Here is a 6,162-nt window from a genome sequence, read left to right on the forward strand (position 1 = left end):
ACGCACGCGACAAAATGTTTTGTACCCACCACCTCTGTTTAGTCCCTTTACTATGAACTTGCCTTGAATTATATCCTTCCTAATTAAATAAACAAAAGTGAATTTGTCATTTTTTGTTAGAAATAGAATCCCATTCTTTTTTTACTTTTTTTTATTTTATTTTATGAAATAGAATCCCACTATTTAACTCCAATATTGGGCAACTAGTTAGCAAGAGTGTCAGCATTGGAGCATTGGCATCGGAGGTAATATGCCAAATGCTATTTTAAGATGCCAAAGCTTACTTTATTAATTTTTACACCACATTTTCTATTTTGACATTACACAACAATAAAATAATCTTAAAACGCTTAATTGTATTAAAAAATTAACAAAAACAAAACCTAACCCACATATCACTGGCCATCACACCACACATCCCACTACCATTGTCCACCACCATCAAAATCCACCACCAAGGATACCAAAACCACCACAAAACTCATCGTAAAACCAAAACACAAACGCCCACATTCAACCCAAAGCAAAAATCTCATTTCTCAAACCTCCAAACCCAATTACAAAGCCAATCAAAAAAACTCCACCCAACATAGTCAAGAGAGAGAGGCCAACAACCTCTAGTAGTGGCTTCAACAGTGCTTCACCCCACAACCAATCTCAACCACAAAAACAAACTCAACAACCAATAGTTGTCGATCTCAACCCCACCACCACCAATCTCAACCACCCTCCCCCAAAAAAAACCACAACCACAACAAGAGAGGGGCAATAGAAAGGAGAGATGTCTGAAAGAGAGGGAAGCGAGAGAGAGGATAGATGCCTGAACAGGATAAGAAAGAAGAGAGAAAAGAGAAAAGAAAACAAAAAATGACTTTTTTTTTTATTACAAAATGCTATAGTACCCTTGTACTACTAGTAGAAGCATGTTGTAAAAAAAAATTGAGTTTTGGTACATTTGATGAGATATGGTTTTTGATGTTTGGTATGCCAAATGCTAAAAATTTAGCATTTGGCACACCTAATGTCAATGCTCTTAAAAGTGTTAAAAGTCCGAAAATGCTATTTAGTACCCTAAATAACAACAATAACAACAACAAAAAATGTTACATCCAGAGTGCTAAACCTAAAAACAATTTTGCAAACTTGATATTACGAGTGAAATCGAATCAAGTTGGTCAATGTTAAAGGCAATTTTTTCATTGAATTGAGAATGTCAGTTTTGTCATATTTAGCACTGACGCCAAATTGTAAGGAAGGAACACCGAACCGGCCTGATTGTAGTCAATTCAGTCAGGTTTTAGTGTTTGGGATGTGAGAAAAAAAAAAAGCAAGAAGAAAAAGAGAAGAAGACAAAAATGTAGCTTACCACTAAGTTACTGACTCTAACATGTTTTAAAGTTGCACACCAAAATATATGTGTGTGTGTGTGTGTGTGTGTCAATTCGGTTAAAAAAATCTAGCATTGCCACATAATCGAAAATTGAAAATTTCAAACCTCCACCGAACAGATACAAGAGAAAATCGCCCAAAACCCGAAAATTTTGGTTGGTTTTAGTCTATCCATTATGTTGGACTATTTGTTGTTTTACATCCTCACTTGCTATAGTGAACTGCTACTTCATTGCAGCATGCTTCTATTCTCTCTCTCTCTCTCTCTCTCTCTCTCTCTCTGACCTTGCCACCTGCACCTCCCACCTCTCAATCGTCTTTGTAGCAACACCATGGTGGTGGGTTCATGGTGGTTTGTGGGTTTTATTGAAGGATTTTGGGTTTTTTGCATTGAGGTTTTTTCTGGGTTGTTTGGATTTGGATTTTTTTATTAGCGTTGATTGTGGGTTGTTGGTTTTGGTGGTGGATTGTGGGTTCTAGACTATGGGTTGTTGGTTTTGGAGGTGGATTGTTGAGTTTGAGGGTGGATTTGTTAGGTTTAGGTGGGTTGCAATTGAGGTTTCTCGGTTATGGAAGGTGGGTTTGCTGGTTGCTAGTGGTGGGTGGTTACTATGTGGGTTTGGTGCTGTTTCAGTGGTGGGTTTTCAGGGTTTTTGGAGGTTGTTGGTTTGCTTCAAACAAAAAGAGAGAGAGAGAGAGAGAGAGAGAGAGAGAGAGAGAGAGAGAGAGAGAGAAATAAATTAATAGTGTTGGCTATAATGTGAAAAATAAGAGATGAAATATAGGATTAGTTGTGGAACAATGTGTTAAAGTAGATAAAGTAGCTTCTTGAGTTGTTAAATGAGATTTTTTTTAGCACCACAAATGCAAATGCTCTAGTACCTCTTTCTTATCTACATCTACATCTCCATCTACTCTTTTTTTTTTAAGCCAGTTTTTGTGGTTTCTATGTATTTTTGTCTTTTTTTCCTATCAACATGTCTAGATGAAATGTAAGATATGCGAGGTTGAATTTGAAATTAAATTATTTGCTACTCTAGCGTGTTTGGGAACATCTTATTTCCGGTAGCTTATTTGCGTAGTATTTATTAAAATATATAGTTTTATGTAACTTAAATGTATGATGAAATGCTAAAATTTAGATTATTTGCACACACAAAAATAAAATGAGATAAAAAATAATAATAAAAAGCAAAAAACAAATAAGCTAGGACCAAACACATAGATATAAGTGTCTTTTTACTCATTTTAATTTTTAAACCAAAAAAAAAAAAAAAAAACCATTCGATAGACAAGTTCATGAAAATATATACTTGGTCAAGAGTAGTCATGTAGTCCAATTAATACTTCTTAGTATTTTCTTTAGAGATGTCCATAGTTCAAATCCTCCCTCCCCCAATTATTAAATTATCAACTGAAAAAAAAAAAACAAAAACAAAAACAAACAAACAAACATATGAACAAACACTTGGGGTCTATTTGGGATCTGTTTATTTTGCTGAAACTGAAAACTTTTTACTGAAAGTACTGTAAATAAAAGTAAAAGTTAGAGATGTTCATAGTTCAAACCCTCCCTCCCCCCAATTATTAAATTATCAACCGAAAGAAAAGAAAAGGAAAAAAAAAAAAAAACAAACAAACAAACAAACACTCGGGGTCTATTTGGGATCCGTTTATTTTGCTGAAACTGAAAACTTTTTGCTAAAAGTACCTTTAGATAAATATAAAAATTAGCTAAAATAGTACAATGGAACCTATAAATAGTACCAAAAAGTGCAATGAATCCCATAAATAGTAGCAAAAATAAGCTGAATAGTAAAATAAGCTAACTTTTTAAACTGGAGCTAAACACACAAGTAGCTTGATAATATGTTTTTAGATCATAACTCATCTCCTACTCTTTTTTTTTTGCTAATTCCAATATTTTTATTTTTAAGACTTCTTGTCCATTCAAGGGGACCCATAAAATTTTAATTATATTACGAAAAATGTATCTGCTTCTTAACTATAAAGATCACTCAAAGTTGTACATGGGTTGGAGGACCATCTTAAAGCTTAGAAATGAGATAAGAAGGTTCATACAATTTTAGGTGAAAGATGAGAAAATTATCTTTCTATAGCAGGACAAATGGCATCTTGTTGGTTATTTACGATGCAGCAAGTAGCTTTGAATATAGGATGGATTTAAAATTGTGGAGTAAAAATTGAATGGAAGCTTGCAAGGTTTGAGAATCTAGTAACTATATAAAATACTTAGCCTTGTGGGGTTGAAGGACAAGGATGGAGCAAGATGGTCTCTTACCAAGTCTAGTTCTTTCTCTTGTGCAGGTACATATGATAATATACAATAAAGACAAAGTGGTTGATTGGTGGAAGTTATTGTGGTTCAAATTTATCATCACTAAACATGCTTTTATTTTATGGTTAGTAATAAAGAATAAGCTCTTAAACACAAATTTTTAACTTGGAAACCATCTATCTTTGTGTGGAGAGGGAGAAAACCATAGGTTGAAACCAGTTGAATAATCCACTATATTTTGAAAATGATTAAAGCAAAAATGGCTTATGTTTTTAATGATGCAGATCAACTGTCTTTCACCCAATTGTCCTCCTTCGTCATCTTTTTGTAGTGGTAAAGACGTAGGCATTTGCTGCTTTTCCATTAGAAGAATAGCTTTCTCTATTGGAGGATTTGTTGCTTTTTTATTGGACATAATACTAGCTTTTAATGGATAATATATTGCCTTACCATTGGACAATGTGTTGCTTCCTTATTCAGTTATTTGACCAATATAATAACCCATGCATGTAATGCTCTACACACACGCGTCTACTTAACAAGTTGGTTCTTTGTTGGAATATGATCAAAATTTTGTTATTGGAATTGTAGCCTTGCGCTAGATGAAGCCCTTCACCTAAAACTGGCATTATTCACCATTATTTACATTGGTATTGTAGATTAACCCATTATTTTGCTAATGGACACCATTATATACATACAATATGATCCTATAATCTTATATGCCCAAAATGATCGTTCACATTCAAAGATCAATAGGATCGTATAATCCTTTGTCACCCTAGTTTTTGGCCATTTTATTTGATCGAACAGAATCGTACAATCATTCTTGTTGTTCTTTATTTTTATTGCATGGGAAGAAAGAGATGTACTTTACAAGATAGATTATAACCAAAAAATCAAACCCACAAGTACACAATAATAATACTTACGTGTTTAAGATGAAGATAAAGATCAGAAGGTGACATTCTTTGAGGTAGATTACACTTTATGTAGCCATTAATGCTTCAAAAATATACTAGAGACGAAGGGTATGTTTGGTTAGGATGAAAACAGGGAAAATAGATAATAGGGAAAGGAAAATAGGGTGAAAAATGACATATTTTACTGTTTGGTTGAAAGTGGAGGGGGAGAAAAAAGTGGTGGAGCCCACTAATTTTCTCTCCTCCTTTCTCAAAATACAATTTCTCCAAATTAGAGAGAAAATTAGAGTGAAAGGTGGAAAAAATATTTAGACAAAACTGCCTCCACCTCTAATTAACATTATCGGCTTTTTTTTTTCTTTTGATTTTTCTAGTTTCCTTTGTAACGTTGGCTTGCTTTTTTTTTTTCTTTTTTTTTCTTTTTTGACTTTTCCAGTTTCCTTTGTAACGTTGGCTTGCTCTTTTTTTTTTCTTTTTCTGTTTCTTTTTTCTTTTTGGGTTTTGTCAGATGGTTGGTTCTTCTTCTTTTCCTTCTTTTTTTTTCTTAATTTTTATTTTTATTATTTTTTAAAAAAACACTTTTGGATGATTTTTATGTTATTTTTGGAAATGCCCACTTTTATCTATACACAATTTTTTTAAAAAGTATAATGTATTACTTTTTGTTTTATTTAAGAGGGACATGATGTTAAATTTATACAAACCTTATTTTCAACTAAACCAAAAACTTTTCCATCCCTCCACTTTTCCACCATCTCAACTAAACACAAATGAGGACAACTAAAAACTGTTCTATCCTCCCACTTTTTCATCTTCCTTCTATTTTCTGTCCTCTCACTTTTTCATCATCTCAACCAAACGGACCCTGAGAGGTAAAACGGAGGATAAAACATTGTGTTGAGTTCTAAGACTTTAGGTTTAAATGTATTAGAACTTCAATTTGTAATGTTGGCAAACCATGATCAAAACGTTTAATCTTGTTTTAAACTTGCTCAAAGTATGTTTAAGTGTAAAGTTGGAATCGAGTGCACTGCAGGATTTACTATGTAATTATGTCTGGCTCAATCAATTGAAAATTAGACTCGATCAATTGAAAATCGTGCAGATTATTTTTCTGCAGAATTTTTCAACTCAACCCAAGTCCGTTTGACGTGTAGGGTTTTATGTTTTGTCTTAAGTATAAAAGGAAAAACCCTAGTCACGTTTTAAGGTTGCTCTTAAGTTGTGTGTGTGAATCTCTTGTGAGATTTAGAGGTGTTTGCCTTCACATACACTTAGAGTTATCAAGATCTAGATTGATGTCAAGAGCTTGATGATCAATTCAGTTGCAAATTCAAGAGCTTAAAGATATACAAGTGGGAGTGCTTGTGGTTGTTGGGAATCCAAGAAAGAAGTAATCCGTGGACTTGGAGCTGTTACGTGGTCGTGGTAGTAAGTTTCCTACTCAAGGTAGCAATAAGATGTTAGTAGTCTGAATCGCTATTGTGTAAACTTCAATTCTTTCATAGTAGATTTGTTTTACCTTGAGGATAGCTAGATTAAATCCTCCCC

Source organism: Castanea sativa, chromosome 7 (assembly GCF_040712315.1).
Source record: "Castanea sativa cultivar Marrone di Chiusa Pesio chromosome 7, ASM4071231v1".
NCBI classification, from domain to species: Eukaryota; Viridiplantae; Streptophyta; class Magnoliopsida; order Fagales; family Fagaceae; genus Castanea; species Castanea sativa.